This window comes from Macrotis lagotis, chromosome 3, assembly GCF_037893015.1.
Source record: "Macrotis lagotis isolate mMagLag1 chromosome 3, bilby.v1.9.chrom.fasta, whole genome shotgun sequence".
NCBI classification, from domain to species: Eukaryota; Metazoa; Chordata; class Mammalia; order Peramelemorphia; family Peramelidae; genus Macrotis; species Macrotis lagotis.
This window is the reverse complement of record NC_133660.1, coordinates 58,475,378-58,501,669: the sequence shown is the minus strand read 5'-3', so window position 1 is coordinate 58,501,669 and position 26,292 is coordinate 58,475,378.

The window sequence follows — 26,292 nt, the reverse complement described above, 5'->3', positions numbered from 1 at the left end:
AACTGTCCTCTTAACACTGTGCTCTTTTCCTTTTTTTGGGTGCTGAAAACAAAAATTATAAAACTCCCATTTCCCCATGTCTTTTTGTTGAATCAGTTGTTGAATCAGTTTTAAGTCATGTCCAGCTCTTCATGACTCCCTTTAGAGTTTTCTTGGCAAAGATACTGAAGTTATTTGCTATTTTCTTCTCTGGTTCAATTTACAAATGAGGAAACTGAGGCAAACAGGTTAAGTAATTTGCCCAGGATGATACTACTATTAGTATCTGAAGTCAGATATGAACTCAGGAAGATGTGTCTTCCTAACTCCAGGCCCTGGCTTCTTGGGGTCACCTGGTGCCCAGTCTTTTATCTTCCTTTATCTTGGTTATCCTGAGTTTATATCAGATTCCTCACTTCGTTAAGTCAGTTCATGTTTTCTGAATTTTCCGGGTGTTCTCAAAAGGAAATAGTTTCTTCAAGACATAATTTATTATGTGTATATCGGGGGGAAATTAAGAAAAAACTGAGTGAGACTAGGGTCATCCAAAGTGGGGGGGTTGGGGGTGAAGAATATATTTATTGATTTTCCCCCAGTTGGGTCCTCAAATAAAACAAAATAAATCTGTAAACATTTATTAAGTACTTGCTAGGTACAAAAGTTATTTTGGTACCATAGCTTATAAACAACAGACAAAAAAATGAAAAACTGTTTAAAAGAGAATGTTAATAATGAGACAACATGCCAAAATTTTGGAGAAGCAACTAAAGTATTCCTGAGAAGAAAAATTTTATCTCTTAAAAATATATTAACAAAAGAAAGAGGATTAATGAATAGAGTATGCAATTAAACTATAGAAGGAACAAATTAACATACCCTCCCAAAAAACACAAAGGAAGAATCTTGAAAAGTAGGAAATAGAACTAAATGCTGAAGAAAAAATATAGGAGAAAAGAGGAAAGTTATTTTTGGAAACTCCTATTACATAAAAATTAAAAGCATAAAAGAAACCTTCATAAAAGAGAGAGAGGTGGTGCAGTGGATAAAGCACCAGCCCTGCAGTCAGGAGTACCTGGGTTCAAATCCGGTCTCAGACATTTAATAATTACCTAGCTGTGTGGCCTTGGGCAAGCCACTTAACCCCATTTGCCTTGCCAAAATCTAAAAACAAAACAAAACAAAAGAAAAAAAAGAGAGAGAGAGAGAGATTGACTTCAGTCAGTCAATTAGTAAGCATTTATGTACCTCAAAACTATACACAGGATATAATTGTAAAGGATGTGGGGTGTTTGACTCCCACAGAATGTAAGAGGAGATTATTAGTTAATATAGACAGATAGACAGACAGATAGATAGATATCTTTGAATGTGCCTGTGGGGAGGTGTGTGAGTGTAAGACAAAAGAAATGATCCTGATCAGTCATTGAGCTGGGTGAGCTCTCCTTGCCTGTCATCAAGCCTCCTTACCCAGGAGGAAATCAAAAACAAGCTTCAACTAGTCAGAGGTTGACCTAGGGTCTGTGTCCTTGTCCTTTGTGCCTGCTCAATGAAGTTCATATATATTACTATACACTCCTCTGGCTTCATTAGTATAATGAGCAGGGCAGAGAAAACATGTCAGGGTGAACGTATCGAATAGATTGACACAAATGATTGGCATGAAGGGGAGGAACAAGCCTTTCAATTTGTACATAATTCTGGACATTGTTGTAATTCACTTCCTTCTCTCTCTCTCGCTGGGAGAGATTGTCCTTTACAAAGAAGAGAAGTTAATAAGAGCTATTTTAATCACTCTGGGCTAAGTATAATTATGAGCCATTGATAATATATTGTAGATAATCAATAGAAAAAAAAGTACTAAGATTAAGAGGCAGCAAGAACAGCTTTTTATAAACAGATTTTAGATGGAATCAGGAAGACTAGGAGACAGATGAAGAGGGAGAGAGTTCTAGATAGCCAGTGAAAATATAATATGAAGATAGAGTAAAGTTTGCTGTGCAAGCAAAGAAAAGCAAAGAGTTGATTTTCGCTGGATCCTCAAGTGTGTGGAGAAATAAGGTGTAAAGGAGTAAGGTATAAGAAGACTGGAAAGGTAGGAAGGGATGGATTGTAAAGGACTTTGTAATAGACTGATTGGAGAAGGAGTGGGAAAAGTAAAATCCAAACAGACAACTGAGGGAAGTTTGGTCACTATTTTTAGATAGTGAAAAAAAATTGCCTTTTTTTTATGAATCTGTACTATAATGCAAGTCTCTAAAGGTAAATTATCATGTCCTTTGGGCTTTTATTATCTTAATTTCTGAAAGCAGAAGGGAAAGGGCAACTTTTAATTGAGGCTAGTTTTATACCACTACACATCTTTACTCCCTTTCCCTAATTTGGAAACAAAAATGTCTTGGGAGACTAGTTTCAAGGCAACCTATTCATTTTAAAAGGCTCTGGGTCACCATCCCATAAACTATTGGCAGAATTAACTCTGGCAAGTCTAACATGTTTGGAGGAGAAAGCATCTCTCTAGATAGACGTGTCATCCTTCTGTTCTGCCTATTTGTGATAACAAAGGAAAGTTGTTCCATCAGTCAGAAGAGAGGAGGAGCAGGTCAGTAACCCCCTACTCAATAGACACATGTCTACTCAATGGACTACATGCCTAAGCTGAGATGTCAAAGCCTGCCCATCTTACCCACTGGCTTACTCTTTGCTTCCTACTTCCCACAACACACTTACATTTCTGTTTGGCAGTAGAGTTTCTAGGTTTTTCATCATGTTTGGCTTTTTTGGCTAAACCATACTGGTGAGAGCCATTTTACAATACAGTGTTAAAATTACATTACAGTCCCAATTACACTATGTCAATGTAATTTTCCACATAAAAAGTGTTGACAGCAATTGATATTGTAGGCCCCAGGCTTTAGAAATGTGCAAATTCCCAGTTGAGGGATTCATTCTCCCTCTTTTCCCACTCCTAGTTGCTGTAGATACTTTACTGGTGTCCCCCCATTTTTGCTTCCTGTTTGTACCTTATGTTTAGAAGCTAGTCAAGGTAAGGAGTGCCCTGAGCTCTAGTGAAGTGGTTGATTCCAAGAAAACAAGCAGTTTATCCAGGAAACATTATTTATATTTAATGTTCTTTAGGTCTAATACACAATTCAGAGCATCAACTACTAATTGAAAATTTGGATTATTTAAAAAAGATATAAAAATTTAGACTAAGAACTATGATAGTATCTGGTAAAGAGATTTCTCAATCTGGTAATACAGGTTGGCACCATCTCTGCTATTTAATAAAGTCTTCAAGCAATGACTTACCCAGGGACACAAAAGCTAATATAGGTCAGGGAAATTTGAATCCAATTCATTCTGGCTCTTTTCATCATACTAATGAATTATATTAGGCTTCTCTTTGGGATATTATCGCTTGCCATTTCCTTTATATCTCTAGAAGTATTACATATCAGCAACATATTAATGTCCAAGAGGTAAATATTGTGAGAAACTGGCATCATCTAAGGAAAACTTAGAATTTTCACAGTACTCAAATTCAGTTTTAAGGCTTCTGTTTAGGGTGGGAAGACTTTTCAACAGCATTCTAATATTTTTTTTTCAATTAGATGGACAGATTTTTTTTCCCCTTGTATTATGAGAATTTTTTTCAGTTAAAATTATTTATATTTGTAGCCAGATTCTTCCTCTGACACATGATTCAATGCCTCACTATGGGGAGGAAGTAACACTTGACTTTCAACTGCTATGTCAGCAAAGTTTGAGCTCCAGGCAGACTCTACTCATCACATCAACATTAATTATCATTCCTAGAAAGGATATGGCAATTAATTACCCTTTGATTCTATTTGCTAACCCTGTTACTTCTCACCCCCCAAACCATTTCCTGGACACCATTACCTTATATATGTTGCCTTCCTCAATTAAAATATAAGCTCATTGAGGGGGAAAAGACTGTCTTGCTTTCTAAATTAGAATCCCTAGGCTTGGAACAGTGTCTAATACATAGCAAGTCAGAAATGATGGGGTTTTTTAATTCATTCATACTCAAATGAAAGAGGTGCTCATCCAAAATGCCCAACAGACTATTTTGCTTACCCAAGCTAAGTTTGGAGATCCTATGAATTGGTCAGTAAGTGATAATTTTTTTTGGTCACAAAAAAAATCTGAAAGCAAATTTTAACTCAAAGACTTTCTCCCTCCAAGTCTAACCTTTCTAGCTATGTGACTGCAAATTTTGACTTCTATTTGCCTCAGTTCCTCCATCTGTAAAATGATGATAATAAGACACCTACCTCCCAGGATCATTGTGACAATCAAATTAGATAATAATTGCAAAGTACTTAGCAAGGTGCCTGATTCATAGAAAGTGCTACAGAAATTTTAGGGGTTTAGTATTATGGTAGAGCCAAACTTTAAAGAACCATATAAATAATAACTACTAATCATCATTATTTACTACTATTACTAGTACCAACCACCACCATTATTATTACTACTAGCACTACCAGTATCATTCCTTCTCCTCTTCCTCTCTCTTCTTCCTCCTTCTGCTCCTGCTAGTGTTACTACTACTTCCACCATCATCACTACTACCACTACTATCACTTCTATGACTACCATCACTACTATTATCATCAATACTATTACTACTACTAGTTGTGTGACTAGAACAAGAATTTAAATTATCAGTGCCCCCAGGCCACCATTAAATATAACCTGCAGAGAAGTTACACTTGAAAGAGTTCTCCTCATCATTGAAATCACAGATCCAGTCCTAGTCCCTCAAAGGAACTAGCTGTGTGGTCTCAAGCAAGTCACTAACCCTGCTTGCCTCAGTTTCCCTCAAAGGGTTTAATTATAATGTAGCATAATCAATCATATGGAGCAGCAAAGTGTTCTAGGGAACTTAAATAAAGGGGAACTTGGAAAGAATCTTCCTCTTGTACATGCAGGCTAAAGGACAGATCTCTGCAGACCTGTATAAGTAGTGAATTGAATCTGATTCAAGATGTGCTATTTGTTTCATTCACATACTGTCTCCATCCACAGATGGGTGGTTTGACGTGAGATTTTTACAAATATTTTCTTAGGAAAATTTTTCTGCCTCTGTATTTCCAGATTAATTTGAATCCTGTCAATTTTGACCCATCAGATATCCTGACAAAGGATATCGGATCACTCTATCACCACCACTTCCCATTTTTAATATTTTTTACTAAAGTTAAAAATATTACTCATTCTGAATAGCATGTTCTGAAGCAACAAATGAATAAAAGACTACAAAGTTGGAATGACAGGCAAAGCTAGTTTAGAAGGTGGCAGTGGATAAGAACTGTTCATTGGGAAATTCTATGTTTTCTAGAAACTCCAGATCTAGTATATGTGAAAGATTTAGTGAGTGAAAAGTATGCTAAGACTAGTCCTCCATTGTCATATCCACCCTCCATAGGAAGCAATCCCAGGCTCCCCACCCATGGGAGATAAATACAGGGAGCAGGAAATGAGGCCCTTATATTGCTCCTGGGATAACTTCTCTTGTTTCTCCTTCCCATTCTAAATGTTTTGCATTGCTTAATCCTATGACATGAGCTATAGGCAGAGAAAATGAAAACAGAAAATGAGATCCACAGGCAGAAATATATTTGAAAGGGAATGTAGATCTGAGTTTTTTCCATAAAAGATCAATAAATCTTTAAAATGGGACAATAAATTCTGAGAGAAAAAATCAGTACAACCGAAACAAAGGTATCATCAGTTTATTAAATCACTGCCATCATATTTTAAAGATGATGATCAACAGGTATCTAAATGTGATTTTAAAGACTAATGAATCACTATTAAAGTGAAAGTTTACCTGGTTGACCTTTTCGGGTGCACTTCATTCTCTCTGTGGAGAACTTTTATCTTTAAAGTAAATAGGTTGGACTAGATGAATTTGAGTCTGCTTTTAACTTTAAATTCTCTGATCTTATTCATTTCAAAAACTTTCAGCACTTTAGAGAAAATAACAAAGAAAATCTCTCAGAGAATATAAATGCAAAACGACTAAGAGTCAAAATTGTATAATATTATTCCTTTTATTCCCTGAATCTCCAGCCTCAAGATTAGCAGTCTTATAGCCATAAACCTACAGATGGAAATTTGTTGTTGACTTACGTGGAGGTGAGAGAATTCACGTTCCTTTCTCCCATAGGAGCAGTGGAGAAATAGTTTATGTAATGGGATCATAATTTTAGAGATGGAAAGAAATTTAGAAGTCACTGAGTTCAACCTCCTCACTTTATGGATGAGGAAACTGAAGTCCAGAGAGGTCAGACACATACAAAATGCAGGCAGGGTGTAGTGACACACCTGATCACTGATATATGCACTGTGCTTGCTTATGTACAACCAGAAGAGCAGAATCTGGATAAATAACTTCAGTATCCCAGGAACCATGACACTGACTCAAAGTTGGGGTTGGACAGAGGTCCTGGACATGGGATTTCATTGGCAAAGAGAATGCCTGAGTGAGGAAACTAATTTTACCAATGCAAACTCGCACCTTATCTTCAATATATAACCAGAGCACAGATATTAATCGACTTATCTGGGATTGAGCACCCTCTGTTAAAGTAGCACTTGAATTCATGTATTTCTGACTCCAAGACCAGCTCTCTGTTTCATTGAATTTAACATTAATATTGTAAACCTTTTTTTCAGAACATTTTTTGTCACTATTAATCCCCCTAGTTGGCCGCTCTATCTGAAGTCATCTCAGTTCTTTCAGGACCATGACTTACTAATCCTTTCTTCACTTACTTTCCCTTATCCTAAAAACATACTCATATCATTCTTTAAAAAATAACAAAGAAAAACTCTACCTTTCATTGGTTTTACTATCCATCATAATTCTCTTCACTCTCATTAATTTTATGTCTTTTATCTCTAGAAAATTCAGTTAATAGCTGCTGCCCTTCCTTATTCAGTCCTCAACCTTGCAATCTGGCATTGCAAACAAAGCACTCTACTAAATTTGAACTCTTAATTGCCCAGTCTAAGGGTCCTTTTCTTTTTCTAGCCTCAACTTTCTTGACAACATTCCAAATCTTAATTCAATGTAACCTACCTTTTATAGCTTTCCCGGAAACATTCCCTAAACTTGGAGAAGAATTCAGAATTGAAGATTTTCCAAAGTATTCTGAGGTCTGACCTTGGAAGAAGGGGTTTATGGAAAACAAATGTGGGGAGCTGATCAACTGAGAATCAAGCATGAAGAAGGATATAGTGAATTTCATCAGGTGCAAGAAACACAAGTAAAGTGCCATAGCAAGTATTGAGCCAAGAAGTCTTGAGCCAAGGTGGGAAGGGTGAGGTAAGCACAAATTATGCTCTGGATGAATCTTATATCTCTAATACAGCTCAAGCTGGGAGTAGAGATGCTTCTTCCTCTTCCCTTTGGAACAGTTGAATGAATGCATGGCTCTCTTTGCACTTAGAGGACTTTTGTTCTGGTCATTTGCTTTTGTTTAGTAAGACAGCAAATGTTTAAATGACTGATCAATATAAATTCATTATGTCTTAAGGCTTGCAGCAGGCATAAGAGAGATAAAGCATTACTTATTAGAGAGATTAAATATTTGATATAGAAAATAGGGGCTCATTGATAATTTAGAACAGTTGAATATAGGTGTGACTCCATTATTTTTCCAAACATCAGATTGTATATAGTGAAATATAGCTGACTGTTCCCAAGGATCCCTGGGTAGATTTGGCTTTAGCCACTTTCTTGATTTTTGGTCTGTTCTTTTTTCACAACATGACTCACATGGAAATATATTTTGCATGATCACATACACATCATATATGTATTATATTGCATTTAAAACTAATTTTTAAAAATCATTTTTAAAATTTTGAGTTCCAAATTTACTCCTCTCTCCCCTCCCTGCTTCATATATATATATATATATATATATATATATATATATATATATATATATATATTATATATATATATATACATATATATATATATATATATATATATATATATATATATATACTTTCTCAATTAAACAGGGATAGAAGAGAGAGGAGTAAATTTAGGACTCAAAATTTTTAAAAATGACTTTTAAAAATTGTTTCTACATGCAGTTGAGAAAAAATCTTAAAGTTTTAAAAAGAAATAGTAGCTGGTACTATTCTTCAAATAATTCTGCCTAGATTTACAAGCCATATATGGTTATACTTCTAACTTTAACTCCTGAGCCTCAATTCTTATGCTTTTCATTTGTAATCAGTCAGTAAATTTAGCTAGCTTTCAGCTAGGGCATTTTGAGGTTGATATAGCAAATAAACCAATAGGTGTAAAGGATTTCAAAATGGCTCAGACACACAAATGCCCACAAGAAGGATTGGTTACAACTTCGAGAACAATGGTAGTGAGGCATACATTTAAGAAATATATATGGTATTGGAAATACCTCAGTATAGTCTTCACACAGCACCTCTTGAATGAACTGTTTAGTTAGCAGACAATTAAACTGAATTCTCAGGATTGGTTCCATTTTTTTGAGTTCATTGTCAGTACTTTTTTTTTTCACAGCTACTACCTCACAGGTCTTCCTGAGACTATTGAACCTTTCATAACTCACAAGATTGCCAAACATTCACCCTGGGATAATTGTTCACATGGAATCTGGGTTTAAAAAAAAAAGCATAATCTTGGAAGAGAATGGCTATGTGCTCCTGACCACATGGAGGCCAGATGGGAGAGAGGGCAACTGCCATCCCTCCCCCTAATTCTTGGAATCAGTTCAAAATAGTCCATTTGGAAAGAAAAATAATTCCAAAAGCTCAATAGCTTGCTTTTGTATAAACCTTGAATAATTAATTCTTCCAGTTCGGCGGACAATTAAAGTACTCTTCATCATCACTAAACCCTTTCACATGGTCATAAGTGGGGCATGCGCACGTGCGCACACACACACACACACACACACACACGCACACAGACACAATTTACATACTGTGAACTGTAAAACTGTAATTAAATGAAAAATATCTGTTCCTTCCCCGTGGATTCACCCCTACAGATCACTTCACCCACATTCACAGGAAAGTGACAACCAGGGAAAACTATTTTGACTTGAAAAGTCAAAGATGAGAGAAATCAAGAGGGCATTGATTGACATCTTTTTAAATAGTGTCAGAATTGATAAATATAGTAGAGGAAAATGGTGGATAGAATAGCAACAACAGAACTGACACTGAATACTATAAAATTATCAACACCAAGTTTGTCCCTAAAGAGGACATATAAGAATATATCTATCACCCTCCTTGAGAGAGATTGCAGTACTATGGAACTTGATAGGTTGGTTAGTTTTTTGAACCCCTGCTTTCCCTCTTTTTTAATATTCTTCATTATAATGGATAATAGAATTGGACAGGGGAGAGTGATAGATTGAGAAATGAAAGTAATAATATCAATAAAAATTTTAAATTAAAAAAAGAAGACAAGACTCAAGATAAGAAACTTTTCTAGGGAAAAGAGGACATAGTCCCTGCCCTAATCTCAGGGAGTGAACAGTAAATGTCACTTAATTAACAACCAAATATTAAGTGTATACTATGTGCCAGTCAAGGGTGAAGTCTCAGGTAAAGAGTTCTTAGTCAAGAAGGGGAGCCTACAACAAAGGGAATTAGGAACCATTAGGAAAATGCTATTGGCTCCAAGCTACCTGTGCCCTGAGATGACATCATTGAATGACAATATCAATGCCTTGAACTTTATGTTCTGCTACCTCAGCATCACCATAGTCCCAGATATTCCCTTATTCCTGCTTAGACTATAAGAAACATTAGCTAAGGGCAGCTCATCCTCACTTTGTATTGGCATTCAATTGGCCTTTCTTATCTTCCAGATCATTATACCAAAGGAATTTGCTAATTCTCCTATTATATTAAAAATAGGACATATTCCCATTTGAGTAATAAAATAGTTCTCTTCTCTGTATTGCTACCCAAAGATAGCAGTATACTCTAGGTGACTTCTCAATGTTAATTCCAGCTTTCCAAACCTTCCAAACCTAGGAAGCAAACTACTGGGGCCTGGCAAATGATCCTGAAGGACCAGCAGATATAACTACTGAAGAATAGAAATAGAATAGAAAATTTTTTGCCACCAAAATTTCTGGCACAGAAAGAAGTTTGAAATCAGAAACTGAGGTGATTCAATCTATGGAAATGACATTAAAAAAACATTACCATCTTCTTTGCTGAAGGACTATAAGATCTTTCCATCAGATATGCAGATAAACCTTTCTGTATGTCCTGCCTCTCCCATTAAAATGTGAGCTTGAGAGCTGGAATTGTCTTATTTATATATTTCCATCTCTATTTCACAGATGATCAGTATTTCAATTTGTCATTGAGTTATTTCTTTCACATCTGACTCATCATGACCCCATTTGGGGTCATGTTCTGGCATCTCCTTTTCCAGCTTGTTTTACAGATGAAGAAAGTAGAACAAACAGGATGAAGTGACTTGCTCAGGGTCACACAGCTAGTAAGTGTCTAAGGCCAGATTTGAACTCTGGGAGATAAATCTTCCTGGTTCCCAGCCCAATGCTATCTCTACTTCAGCACCTAGCTGTCCATTCACATATAGTAAATAATTAATAAAATAATTTTCATTTGTTCATTCTACAAAAAAATGGTCAAAAGAAAAGAGGGCTGAGTGTCCCTTTGGTAGATGTACTGCTAAGAGAAAGAAGGAAGGAATGAAGAGAAAGAGTCAAAAAGGACTTTCTGAAGGAACACCTTTCCTTGGTGATGTGCATCTTAGAAACAAAAACCCCAATTCTGCCTCCTATACTGATGGCAGCTCATCTTTGGGATATCTTAGGGACTGTTTTTTTCCATAACCTGTACTTTTAAAGTTGCCTTTTAATTTTATGAATCTATCAACATAAAGTTTAGACAACTGTCCTTTACTGGACTATGAAATTCCATTTCTTGGATTTCTGTGAATTCCTCTTGTCTTGGAATCTTGTGAAAGAAAGATGTAAAATCATATTAGAAGTCTTCTTCCAGTCAGGGATAAACAACTCATATTAAATAACATGTTTTTCTGAATGTTATCATGGATGGATAAGGACCAAATGGTCCTTTATGAATATAAAGGATCATATTGAGTGATTGGGCAACTAGGTGCCTCAGAGGATAAAACATTGGACCTGAAGTCAGAAAGACACATTCCTGAGTTCAAATCTGATCTCAGACACTTACTAACTGTATGACTCTGGGCGGGACACTTTCACCCTTTGCTTCCCTTCCTCATCTATAAATGAGCTGGAAAAAGAAATGGCAAATCACTCTAGTGTCTTTGCCAAGAAAACCCCAAATGAGGTCACTGAGACTTAGACACAACTGCAGCAACTCAACAACAACAATGTGTGATAATAAATTATGGTTGGGTTTTATGACATCCTCCTGTAATCCCTGTTACCAGGGAGGTTGAAGCTGATGGTTTGCTTGAATTTAGGAGTTCTGAAATATAATAAGACTATCTCAATAATTCCATCATCAATATGGTGAGCCTCTGGGGGCTACCAAGTTTCCTTAGGAGGAGTAGACATATTTAGAGTACCAAAGTTTTCAGGTTGATGCACAATGGGATCAGAACCATGAGTTGCCACTGCATTTTTAACAAGGACAAGACAGGGAGAATGAAACTTAAAAAAATATGAATGGGTGAATTCAGAGAAATTTAGGAAGATGCATGAATTGATGTAAAGCAAAATTATTAGAAACAAAAGAACTTCTAATACAACCACAATAATGTGAAGGATAACAACAGTGAAAGATTTTAGAACTGTCTTTAATCAATGCAGTGAACAATCGTGATTTTAGGGGAGTCTGCATCCTTCTTTGTGACAGTAAGGTAGGGAACAACATGTATAGAATAAGGCATACAGTTCAAGATATAGCCAGTTGTTTGTGCTTTACTTTACTTGATCCCAGGCAAGTCATTTAATCTCTATTTGGTTCAATTTCCTCATCTATAAAATATGTATAATAATAGCATGTACCTTTCAGGTTATTGTAAAATAATATTTATAAAGAACTTTGTAAACCTTAAGGCACACACAAATGCTATCTATTATTGTTGTATTTCTAGTTGTTAGCTATTTATTGTAAGAAAACATTATGTTATGTGTTAAACAATTTGGGAGGGCAAAATTCATTGGTAAGTGACAGATTTTTTTAAAAAGGAAAAGCAAAGAATAGCAAAGAAATACTTAAAGAGAAAAAATAGCATTGATGTTCTTTGACCAACCTATGACAGAGATTGTCACTTGCTCATCTCTTTCAAATATCCTTCCACATTTATTGTTCAGCCCTTCTGATTTTACTAAATGTCCCTGTCAGCTTTGACCTCTTTTCCTTCTACTGCCCTTAACCTTTTCTTCATTCAAATAAAGCATTGAAGGAAGGTTGTACTGTTTCATCTTGATTTTCTTTTTTGTATCTAGCACAATACCTCAAATATATAGGTACCTAATGAATATAATTGAATTCACAAGTCACCATGGGGCAGTGTAACTTGTAATCAGAGGGGCAGTATTCTGATTCTGGATCTTCAGCTTGCCACCTATTTAACCTTGAACAAATCAATTAACTTTTCTGGCCCTCAATTTTCTCACATATAAATCATGTACAGGTGGGACTAAATGATCTCTGAGATCCCCAATTGCTTTAAATTTATGATTCTACCCAGTTCCAACTCTTGGCTGAAGCTCTCTATTCCTGACTGAAGGTTGATGGGGGCAACCTGTGTAACCAAGCCATGTCATTCACCATACCCTTCAGATTTCCTCTACCCCTCTCTTTGAATACTAACACCTTCTGCGTCTCACTAAATATAGATTTTACAAAAAAATTTAGAGATTAATAGGAACCATAGAGATCACCCAATCCATATCTTGATTAGTTTATTAGGAAATTGAAACTCAGAAAGATACTTTAATTTGTCCAATTTCAGAGATACAGTTTATAGCAGAGTAAGGAATGGAATAGAACTAATTTTCTGGCTCTTCCTACTCTGAAGTTCTCTCTGGAAAGAAATACCATATGTCTTCCTTGTTCATCTGAACTTTGTTCATCTGTAAAAATTAACTAGATGAGAGGAAAGTGGCAGGCATAGCTATATAAAAATGATCAATTAAAATGGTGGCTTTTTTCCCATCATTTTTTGGGGGGGTGGCAATTAAGTGACTTATCTAGGGTCACACAAGTAGTATCTAAGTTCAAATTTGAACTCAGGTCCTCTGATTTCAAGGTCAGTGCTTGATTCATTTTGCCACCTAGGCACCCCTGAAATAGTGGCTCTTAATCAATCAAAAAGCATTCATGAACTATGAGATACTGTGCTATTGAAAGAAAACAATCTCTGCCCTCTAAAAAGTTACATTCTAATCTGAGACAATATGAACATTGTACATATGTTCAAAAATATATGTTCTGTTGTCCCAATAAATGTTTTTTGCAGTAACATTGGATATATCTCAATCTATAAATATATAAGTACTTTAGCTCTTAACATCATTTTCCATTCTCTCCTCCTTTACTCCAAATTCTGATGATTGGATCCTTAACCTGTGTGTTCACATTATAGCTCTAACTTAAGTTGTTGTTAGTCCTTCATTTTCTTTGTTTTTTAGGGGTTTTTTCCAAGGCAATGGGGTTAAGTGGCTTGCCCAAGGCCACACAGCTAGGTAATTATTAAGTGTCTGAGGTCAGATTTGCACTCAGGTACTCCTAACTCCAGGGCCAGTGCTCTATCCACTGTACCACCTAGCTGCCCTAGTCCTTCATTTTCAAAAACTACCAATGACATCCATGTGAATTAGATTTAAATGAGGCAGAGTTGCACAGTCATCAGCCATACTCTTCCAGAGTTATTGAAATCCAGTTACAAGTCAAAAGTCATTTCTGGCAATGGCCCAGGAAGATACCTTGGAAGCTTGAACATCTAACCAAGTTCAAAGAAGTTCTCGACACCTGCTTCAGTCACTTTCATAGTCATTAGAACAAATTGTTCTCTTCCATCCATTCTACAGCAGGAAGTCTTTACATGCTTGGGGTGCATATCTGCCTAACTCACCTACAGTTCTGAGATCTATTAGTTACCCTTAACCTGGTTTAGCCTGTCTACCAACTGCAGAAACCACATCTTTATAGAGTCACAGGTGAAAGATATTCCTAAAGGCAAGGACCACTTAATTTACATGAAGAATCAATCACTCAAAAATTTTATAAAAGACTTCATAGAATTAGAAAAATTAGACATTTTAGCCTAGTAGATAGTTTGGTTCCACAAAGACCATGTTCCAAATCTTGCCTCTGATAATTGTGATTAATGTTGAGAGTGTGATCATAGACAAATCACTTAACCTCTCTGAGACTCAATTTCCTCAACTCTGAAATGGGGGCAATAATATTTATTGTATATATTAAATAAATTGTTATGGATCCATGAGGTTCAAATAAAAAAATGCATGCACATTCAAACATTTTGCAAACTTCAAAGTGTTACATAAATGTCAGTTATGATGATCTGCCAAAAGGAAAAATTCTCTAGATAACACAAATTGTAAATATCCAGTTAATACTAATTGGTTGTGACAGGGGCATTTCATGATTCAAGTAAACATCAAAAACAATGTTTAAAAAATCGTTATTTATTGAAGTTGTATGAAGGAGTGATGGAGACAATGCTTGGCAAGCAAAGGGTGAAAAGAAGGGTGTACACTTCCCAGATGAACAGAAAAATGGCATTTTGATTCTCAATTTAACCTTTCTTTCAAATTCAGAGGTCTTGTATTAGTTGATGCCTCAGAATTGACAGATTAGAGGAAGGGGGGTGATCAACAATGGGAAAAGAAGAGATTCTACATATGTAAAAGTAGAATCATATTTTTTTTAAAAAAATATATAGAAAAGAACTCCAGTCAAACTAACATAAAAATCAGAAAAATAACTGGAAAAAATGATGATCACACCACCACTAATCACAGTGTTTCCAGGTGTTTTCTTTTCTTTTCCTACTGAGACAAAATTGTCAGAGCGTCAGGCACCTGATTTAATTCTGCTGAGTTACTTTGTGAATTCCAAGGCTGTGTGGGTCATTCTGCTCAGCTGTTTCCAATTTAATATACGCTTTCTCTCCAGATAGCTGCACAAATAGCTAAGCTTACTTATTGCTGCAACCCAACCAGGAAGGATATGTCAGACTTTGAACTGTGATGCTTCTTTTGAATGAAAGGTTGGGCAGACACGAGCACAATCAGCAGCCATTCCCAGTCGATGATTTCCATGGCAGTGAATACATCTGATCTGAGAATATCTCATTCTAGTGACTTTAGCCCTGCTGCTACTCTGACTATAGTCCAGCTGAAAGGTAAAATGTCCTTCACTCTCATGACCCAGAATGACTATTTGTCATCCATGTCAGTTTGGGAATCAGCCTAGACCAAAATGTCAGTGTTTGGTGCTGGTCAAGCTATTTCTACTGAAACCTACTCAAACCCAAATATTCCCTACCATCTGAAAGTAACCACATGAGTTTGAAGCAAAATATGGCATAGGAAGGAATGCATGATGAAAGCATCTCTTTGCATCACAGACCCTGTACTGTGATAAAATCCACCCCAGTTATGTGGCTACAACAGGTATAATATGAGAAGCTTATCATGGGAAAGTAAAAATTAGAAAGAGGACTGAAATGAGAATGAAAAGAACATTTCTAGAAAAGTATAATATTCTAATTGTAGTAGAGAGACCCTGTTGGGCAGCATTGAAAGATGAAAAGGAAGAGGCAATGTAGGACTCTTAATTGAAAGGTAGCAGAGGTTCCTAGACTCATTTCTACCACTAATTAGATATGGAAATATTTGTGCTACTTACTTGGCAGGACTGTGTTGAGAAAAAGACTTTACAAGCATTAAAGCATGACAGCAATGTAAATGATTAAAGTACCACTTTCCTATCTTCGGACAAGTCACTTTATTTCTTTAGCCTCAGATCCCACATTTTGTGAAGGAAGAAGATGGATTAGATAATTTCTATTGCTCATTCCAGGTCAGTTAGGTGGCACAGTACATAGAGCACCTGGAATCAGGAAGATCTGAGTTCAAATCTGGTTTCAGATACTTTGTAAATAGGGGACTCTGGACAAGTCACTTTACCATGTTTGCCTCAGTTTCCTCATCTGCAAAATGATCTGGAAAAGAAAATTATAAAGCACTCCAAGAAAACCCCAAATGTGGTCACAAATAGTCAAACAGTCATTTCAGGAATAAATAATAAACACATCTGTTCAGCTCTCAAATGATATAATATGACATTTCAGTTTTAATCAAATGCTAAAGTGAGAAGAAAATTAGATTTGCATTCAGAAGATATAGGTCCCAATCTATACTGCTGGATGTTGATGAACAATACTAGTTCCAAGTTCAAGAATTTTCTGAGCTTATAATTTCTGATCTTTTTTCAAGATGGTTGAGTGCTCATCTGGATAATGCTTTATTTTCTGCTAATGAAATTACTGAGGGGTGACTTAGACTCTGGAAATTCTTTATTTTCCCTTTTCTCTGAATCATCCTGAATGGAAAAGAATAAACCAAAAGTCACTGCAGCCAGTGTCAACCAAAATTTTTGAGTGAGATGGACAGAGACCTTGACTTTGGTTCAGGCTAATTAACTTAAGTGAGAGAAGTGAGGAAAAACCCATGTAAGGTAGCCAGTTGAAATGGCTGGTCAGCTGAAATGATTAATCTATCAAGGCATCATCATAGGTTTAGAGGTTAGAACAGCCACCTTATTATACATAGGGCAAAACCAAGCCCAGAGAGGAAAAGAGACTTTCCTAAAAACACACAGGGTGATAAGTTTAAGAAGTGCAATGAATTTTACTAAGCACTGGGACACACAAAGCAAAAGTCAAAATAGTCCCTGACATTCAAATTGGGGAAGATAACATTCAATATACATATATATGCATGTACTATATATTGCATACATGCATGCATATATATACACATACCATGCATATAACACTGAAATCTTCAAAGTCCTTGAAATATTTATCTCATCTGACACATGCATTTTGTTACACATGCATGTATGTATAAGATCCATACAAGGTGAATATATTGTTTGCTCAGCCAACCACTGTTGTTTTGCAATGATATCATCTATATTTCTAATATTAGGAAATAATCCTCCCATTCTCTCCTCCTTTACTTCATTCTATGATGAAGATAAGACCCTTTTTCACCAAGAAGGTATATTCTATATCCTCTATCATGTCCAGTAGACCACCCCATTATCATTCTCATTCACTCTCTAATTTTTCATTTCTACCTTATTGATTAATCCTTTGCTGTTTCCAAAGAGTCCTGAGTATCTCATATGCTCTAAAAAGATTACTAATCCTACCATACCCTCAAACTATTATCCTATATCTCCTCTATCTACCAGTTGTCAAATTTCTATATTTCTTACCCTTACAGCTCCTCTTACTCTCTTCTCAATCCATTGTAATCTGGCTTCTGAACTATACTACAATTGAAACTGCTCTCTCCAAAGGTATCAAAATCAGATGCCAATTTGATGACATTTTCTCACCTGTCTTGACCTCTCTATGGTATTTAACATTGTTGACCACCACTTTTTTAAAATACTCTCTCATTTTGGTGTTTTTATGACATTGTTCTCGCTTGGTTCTCATTCTGCCTATGTCCTTCATTGAATCATTATCCATACCTCTACAACTGAAGTTATCCCTCTAAAGCTTTGTCTTGACCCTCCTCTTCTCTTTCTACATTCCCTCAGTTTGTGATTTCATCAACTACCAGAGGCTTAAATATCAATTCTAATCAGATGAAATTAGTATTAGCTTTAAAGAGATTGAAATCTAGTTGGATGAGACAATATTGAAAAATAACCACGGGATTTTAGATTGAAATCAGATTATAAAGGGGGAGGCTATGGGAAAATGGATAATGAGGTACTGCTGGTGGACCTATGAATAGGTACAATCATTCTAAAAAGCAATCGGGATTTGCATACAAAAAGTTACTAAAGAGTACAGCCCTTGACACAGTTATAACATTGCTAAGCCCATACTCCAAAGATAACAAAAGAAAAGGAAAAAATCCTACATGTACAAAAATATAAATATAAATCTTTTTGTAGTGGTAAAAACTAGACATTAAAGGGAGCCCATCAATTGGAGAATGAATAAACAAATTGTAGCATATAAATAAGTGATCTCTGCTGCAGTACATGAATGGAATATTACTCAATTATATCAGACATTAGGGGAAAAAAGTAATCTTTTTTTTAGGTATTTGCAAGGCAAACGGGGTTAAGTGGCTTGCCCAAGGCCACACAGCTAGGTAATTATTAAGTGTCTGAGACTGGATTTGAACCCAGGTACTCCTGACTGACTCCAGGACTTGTGCTTTATCCACTGTGCCACCTAGCCGCCCCTTAGAAGATAGTAATCTTAAGACACATGAAAAGACCTTTATACACTGATTCAAAGAGAAGTGAGCAGAAAAGAAGTTATCCTATATCATTAATTTTATAAAATAACTTTGAAGACTTATATAAGCTGAAGAAAGAAATTAGCAGAAGCCAGAGAGTAATTAATAAAATAACTATAACAATGTGAAAGAAAACCCTTGAAAACTGTAAAAACTCTGACCACCACAATAATCATTTATAATTCCAGAAGCCTGATCATGGAAGCATAAGTAGCCAGTTCCTAAAAGAGAAGTGATGGATTCAGGTATGGAATAAGATATTTTTAACATGGTCAATAAGGGAATTTTTTATGCTTAAATATGCATATTTTAGAAGAAACTAATTTGTTTTTGTTTTTTTGTTTGTTTTGTTCATTTTTCTTTTTTCTCCAACAGAACATGAAGTAGGAAGAAAGAAAAAAATTAAGTTAAGATGTCTATTAGCTAAAAAAATTAATTTAAAATGCCAGAAAAGTTTGGGTAAGATTTTTTCATCCTTGAGGTAATAAGAAAAAAATTGAAATTTTTTTAGCAGGGAAGTCACATAGATTTGTGCTTTCAGAATATTATTCTGGGAGCTATGTGGAAGACAGATTGGGGAGGGGAAAGATTTGAGAAAAGGGAACCAATTAGAAAGCTTTTACAGTCATTTAGATGAGAAGTGATGAGAGTCTGAACTAGGGTAGTGGAAAGAAGGATTCAGATGGGAAAAAAATGTTGTAATGTAAAATCAACAAGCCTTGACAATTGGTTCTATGTGGGAGGAGGGAAGAGTGAAAAAATGAGAATAATTATGTTTTTTGAGCCTGGGCAGCTAGTACCCTCAATAGAAATGGGAAACTTAAAAAAGAAAGGTTTGAGAAAGAAATGAATTCAGCTTGAAACAAATCGGTCTGACATGTCAACAGGACATCCCAATGGAAATGTTCAAGAAGCATCTGGTGATATGACACTTACGCTTAGAAAGAACTTAAAATACTTTTTGCTTTTTCCTTTATACCCTAATGCTGAGCATGATGTCAGATAAATTGGAAGCATGTGACCTCAGACAAATTATTTAACCTCTGTGAGCTAAAGGTAGGTAGGCAGGTAAGGAAAGAGAGGGGGAGAGAGAGAGAGAGAGAGAGAGAGAGAGAGAGAGAGAGAGAGAGAGAGAGAAATAATAGATAAAAATTATAGAAGTAGGTAGAAAGTTAAGTAATAGAGATGGATAGAAATATTGCTTTGTTGTAGAGCTGAAGTAATCTTCCAGGATGAAGAATTTTTGAGACATGATCAAGAATTCCAGAGGAATGTAGCCTCATGGGAAATGAAGAGATAGCTACCCTTCCATGGTGGATACCATTCTTAACTAACAAAAATTAAATCTCTCTCATAGCCAGAAGGGGAGGAAGTAGGATAAGTATGGTGCAATGTAAAAAAGAAAAAAGAAAAAAGAAAAAAGAAACTTTGATTCTGGGATCAAAAGACCTGGATTCAAATATTTCGTCTGACTTCTGTATTCTTGGGCAAGTCACAGTCTTACTGAATCTCAGTAAGGGGCTGAGTTATCTGACTTTTCAGGGCCCTCCCAACTCTAAATCTGTGATCCTATAAAATACCTTCTGGGAGGAAGAGACTTAATAGTACAAAACTCATTTTTCATATGGATAAACAGAAGAGCTACAGAAACATAAAAGAAATGCTTATTTCTAGGAACTAAAATTTTCCCATCATTCTGTAATTTTCATAAAAGTGTAAGCATTTGCATGTCAAAGAGACCATTTTAAAATATGGGGGGGGTGAATCTGATAGCCACTTTCTAGATGAGTTCAAAGCATGGAGGACCACTAATTGCATCGTTGGCTCTAGGCTTGGTTCAATGAGAAGAGCATTGGATTTAGGATGGAGGGGCCATGATTAAATTCCCTATTCACTTGCTTAATAACTCAGTGATCTTGGGCAAATTATTTAACATAGTTGTGTCTTTATTTCCTTATCTGAAAAATGAGGCAATTGTACTAAGACTTAGTTCTTTTTCTGGGTGCTAAATTGACTATCCTATGCCTACAACAAACAGAAGTTGTTGAATATTTATAATAATAATAGTAAACTTTAAGTTCAAATTTCCCTCACCTAGGAAATAAAGCAACATTCTAAAAAATTCCCTAAAATATCATGGTTTATCTTATATTCATTAAAATGTATATTTTTCAAAAGCAACATTAAACATTTTTAGTGAGGTTTTTCTGGAAGTTAAGAAAATTTGATGTTAAAATATTTATAAAGTGCAAGGAAATTTGAGGAGAAGGAAGTTCCAAGTTCAAAGTAATCTATCAAGGTTGTGTCTGGCATCTGCTGAAATCAATTTTCCGACATTCCTTTGTGGTTTAAAGAAAGATTCATAATAAGATTGAAATAAAATCCAAGAGATGTAGTTATTCAAGTTATGAATTTCCAAAACAAAACCAAAACCAAAAAGTGGATATTTGGGGGCGACTCAGTGCTGTTTGGTCCTTTCATTGACTCGAACTACCCACTTAATCTGTCCATGACTCAAATGCCCTATGGTGTAACATGAGCATGCTCATTCTCATACATCAGTAGAGGACTATGAGAATTTCCATTTGTAAGGTTTTTTTTTTTTTCCAGGAGCACCTAGATTGTCCAATGGATAGTGCTGGACCTGGAATCAGGAAGACTCCACTTTGTGAGTTCAAATATGACCTCAGATCTTTTATAGTTTTATGAACCTGAGCAAATCACTTAACCTGTTTGTTTCAGTTTCCTAAGCTAAGTTTTCTTGACTCCAGGGGTGGCCTTCTTCCCACTATATCATGCTGCCTCTCACATAGCGCTGTTTACTCTTTACATCATGTGGTTATTTTTGAAGGTTTCTCTTAATGACCACAATTTACTTTTTAGTGACCAAAAAGCCACAGAAATGGGGTCATGAAAGCACATTAATTTGCATTTTTTCTTCATGTAGATGTTTGGTCAGAGATCAATTCCAAAAATTATTTTTCCAAGTTGGACCAATCTCATAATGAACCACTCAGCAAATGTTTGCTGATGGAGATGACCATAATGGGAAAATCTGTCACTAGAACTTACATCTCCAAACCAGAAAACTTATTTTGACTACATATCCTTATAAAAAATAAAATATCTAATTCTTTAGAAGGCAAAAATACTTTCTGGTTTCAATATCCAAAAAACATTTCAATTTTAAAGTCTGAGTTAATTTGAAATCTACTGCAATGGGACACTGTCCCTGGTGAAATGTGCCTGAGACATTCCATAAATCAAGTCTGCTTCTTTTCTGGATCATCTCTCTGTAATAGAGATAAATAGAAATATGATATAATATTGCTTTGTTGTGGAGCTGAAGTAATCTTCCAGGATGAATTTTGGAAGACATGGTCATGTAGATCATTAAGTAGAAAGCATACACATACTGTAGAGACGTTTAGGCTTTTAATTAATACAGAGCAGCAAAATTATTTTGGAATATTTTACTTGAGAGCTTAGGATTTATACCTTAGAAGGAGAGAAATAAGTTGCTCTGAAAAACATATGAAGCACAAAAATTACTCAGAAATATAGTTACTTCAAAAATATTTCAAAGTAGTAAGAAAGTTAATTTGGAGGATAATTTTGAGGAAGTGGAGAAATATAGAAAATAATAAATCTCACCTATCATTTATTTGTATGTTTTTGTTTAATCATTTTTTTCAATCATGTTCAACTCTTCATGGTCCCATTGGTAAAGACATTGAAGTGGTTTCCTTTTGGGAACAATTGTGTATGGGAACACTGTAAATTATCTTCACCTGGTGTCCTTGAACACCAAAATCTTATCTTATTAAGTGCCATGGGAATAGGAGTGAATTAGAGACTGGAAAGGTTTTTAGGCACTGGTGTTTTGGTGAATAAATGGAGCACTTGGAGATCATAATGGAGTACTTGTCTCTTTTGTCATCCTTGTCTCTCGTTCCTCCAATGCTCATCTGGAGAGATTAAGAATCCAGAACTAGGACTCAAGAGTCCAGGAAGGTGACTCAACATAACAGTCTGGAATAGGGACTCTACATATGGCATCCAACAGGGTCTAAACATATGACACAAAGGCATGTTATCTGAGTAAAGTCTGGAAGAAGGATATAACAGATACAAGCAAGAGAACCAGGTGACATCCCAGAGCAGAGGACTCTGGAGAAGCTAACAATTTTACCATGGGGCTGATGTTAAGAAGTTGGAACAAGGAAGTGTGGAGGAAAATGAAGATAAAGTGAAAGTGCATTTGCCTCCATAGCCTAAGACAGAAGAAATAAAGTATTATCAAGAAAAGTCTAGAATCAGTCCTACAGCACCTAGGGAAGAGATTTTAGCAATACAAAAGGCTATCAAAAAAGCAAGAGATCAGGGAGACAGTTTGATGGATCTAGGAGCTGAGTTTCAGTCATATCCTGTTATTGAGGAGCCAGCTCCTTTTAATACAGGAAACCTTAGGTGAAGATAAAAACCATTAGTTATAAAAGCAGTCAGAGATTTAAAGAAGGCAGTGGGAGAATACAGGGCAAGATCTCCCTTTGTCTGGCTACAATTGGATACTCTTGCATACTCCATATTAACACCTAATGATTGGAAGCAGATTTAGAGCATATTTGTCACGAGAACAATCTGTTTTTTGGATGATTGAATTTATAGAACAATATAGACAGATGGCTTTGAGGCATGCACAAGGTCCCAATACTACCACATATTTTGAACAGTTAAATGGCACAGGTCAATTTTTCAACAATGCAGATCAAGTATATTATGGGTTAGAGACACATGAAAGAATTGCTACCTGTGTAAAGAATGCTTGGTGATGTATTCCAACACAAAATGATAAGAAAGAATCATTTGCACTGATTAGACAATGAAATGATGAGTTTTTTGTAGATTTCTTTGCCCTGTTACAGGAGGCAGTAGAAAGAACTTTAGGAGATGTAGCAGGGAATAGATATATTAATAAAATAATTAGCATGGACTAATGCAAATGCTGATTGTCAGAAAGCAATGATTGGCTTAAGAAGGGATGCCACCATTGAGGAAATGATTCAAAGATGTGACAGAGTAGGGTCCCAAGTGTATCATGCAGAATTAATGACAGAGGCATTTGCTGATATGCACATTGGAAATAAAAAGAGATGGACTTGCTTTGTTTGTGAAAAAACGTGACATTTAAAGAAAAATTGTTGGAGTACCCAAGGAGCTAAACCCAGAAAGGTCAGGGCACATCATCCTAAAACTCTGTGCCTAAAGTGTGAAAAGGTTGGACACTGGGCATCAAAAGGTAGACAAGGAAATTTAAATGGAGAAGGTGGCCTATGGGAACACAGGCTATTCTAACAGCCCCACCACCTGGACACAGTCTCAGGAGCTGGCATGCTGCTCTAAGAGATAAGGTGTGCCAGAGTCCTTGGGAGCTGGTCTTTCTGCCCCACGGCCCAAGGGCACAGGACACAGCTGTGTTTTACCACCTCCCCCCAATGTACCCCCTTATCCTGTAACGCAAGTGCTGCACGTAGACCGCTTTCTACAACCCCCATTTCCTCATTTTCCTTTGTTCTACCCCGGAAGACCTAACAGTATATATGTAGAAGCTGGGAAATTTAGGGTGTCTCCCCATGCTTCTACTAAAGTATTCATTCACATTTTATGATTAATGTATGTGGAGTTTGCAATTGTTTTGGCTCCAACTAATCCAGAGTATACTCACATTATACCTTTAGTAAAGCATGTGAGTGGGGAAATTTTCTCTATTGCAATAATGAATGCTAATGATGATGATACCTACATAAATGAGAACTAATATGTAACTCAGTTACATGTTGTTTTTTTTTTTCAAAATCTGGTATAAATAGGAAGGAAAGTGAGTTGAAAAGGGGTCAAAACAGAAAAACCACAATGAAATTATGTTTACAACTACAATTTCTTCAGAAAAACCTCTTTGTGTTATTCAAATAGAAGGAATTGCTTTCCTAGGCTTGATTGACTTGTAGCAGATAGGACTGTGTTCCCCACACATAACTGGCCACAACCTTGGCCTAAGCAGGTTGTTTATACTAACCTAGTAGGCATTGGAGGTAGACAGAAAACAGAAATTTCTTGTCAACCCTTGAAATGGAGAAAAGAAGATAAAGCAGGGACTGTCACTCCTTTCATAGTTGAAGAACTCCCTACTGTATTATGGGGAAGAGATATATCAATTAGGGGCTAGAATTAGCACAGATTCTCTGAATGGTGCTACTGTTGAGTTGGGAAGTGGAGTCTCTGAGGGAGAGGGACGGAGCTTCCTCAAGCAGTAGTAGCCCAGTGGGTGTCAGCCAGAGAAAGCGATAAGATATCAACATTGAGGAATTAGCAGAAGTGGAATCTCTGAGGCAATGCCCCAGTGGATGAAGCTTCTTGCCCAGCAGGAGTCTTAACCAGCACCATTAACAGGACGTGGAGGACCTGCTTGCTGTTCTTTTTGGCTGTGGCTGCCTGCCTGGCCTTGCTGTGCGCTCTGGGATAACAGGGCCCCTGGACCTGCGACTGGCTGATGCAGACCTTGATGCAGACTTTGTCACCGACCCTGACACCAAAGACTACAACTAGTTTCACTTTTCAGCCTACAGCCCTGACTTCTAGATTAAGATCCTTGTTCCAGCAGCAGAGGCCTGTGATTCGCTCACTTCCTGTGTGGAGAGCAAAAGTGTCACCTGCTGTTGGACAGTTTGTTATGATGATAGCTGCCATTCACAAAGTGCCGCAACTCCAGATTGTACTGGTGTTAACCCCTTAGGTGATTTCAAATGCTTTCTCTCATTCTCTGCCCTTCCCACCCCCCGCAGGGGGAGGGGGGCAGGGAGAAGGGAAATCTTCCATTTTTTGGAACTTCAAAACTCAAGCTTATGTCTCAGATGGAATACAGGCTTCCCTACAAGGACAAGACCCCTCCAAAAACTTCTTTTAGAAATCAAGGGATCCCCATGCCTTCTTCCTGGTTTGGGGAGGAGTAGGGGGTTGGGCAATGGCCATCTTTTTTTTCAATATGTTATGATTAGGAAGCTTCATGGTTCAATTAGTTAAGAAAAAGGGGAAGAAGATTTTTTTCTGGGACTGGGAAATTTGAATTTTTGTCTTTCAAATGAAGTCTTGTGCCTGTGGCTTTATATTTCTGTTGACCAGTCTTGATTGGTTATGTATGTATGTCTTTGAACATCTATAGGGCATTTTACATCTCTCTACTGGCCTGGAGAGGTGGGGAAATCTTTCTATATTCTGAGATCTGGTACCGGCCAGAGTATCAGTCTCAGCTTAGTAAATGTGATACAAGAGAGTTGGTTCTGTGTTCATCTTAGTGTCTAAACTTCTTTGTCTGTGTATGTGTATGTGTGTGTGTGTGTGTGTGTGTGTGTGTGTGTGTGTGTGTGTAATCCAGATCTGAAATAGTTAAATGTTACCCGAGTTAAAAGTTACTCCTTTTAGTTTGGGTTTTGAATTTGATTGCTTTGAAAGGTTTTTTTGTTGGCAAAAGAAAACTTTATAATTTTTGTCTGTTTGTAAATTGGGGATAAAATGTGTTTCAAGGAATTTGGGAATGTTGGTTTTGTTAAATTGACATTTGTGGATACTATTTTTTAACTTTTGTTTACAACTTATGTGGAATTCATTATGTAATAATTTTGTTTCAAAAACAAGAAGGGGGATATGTTGG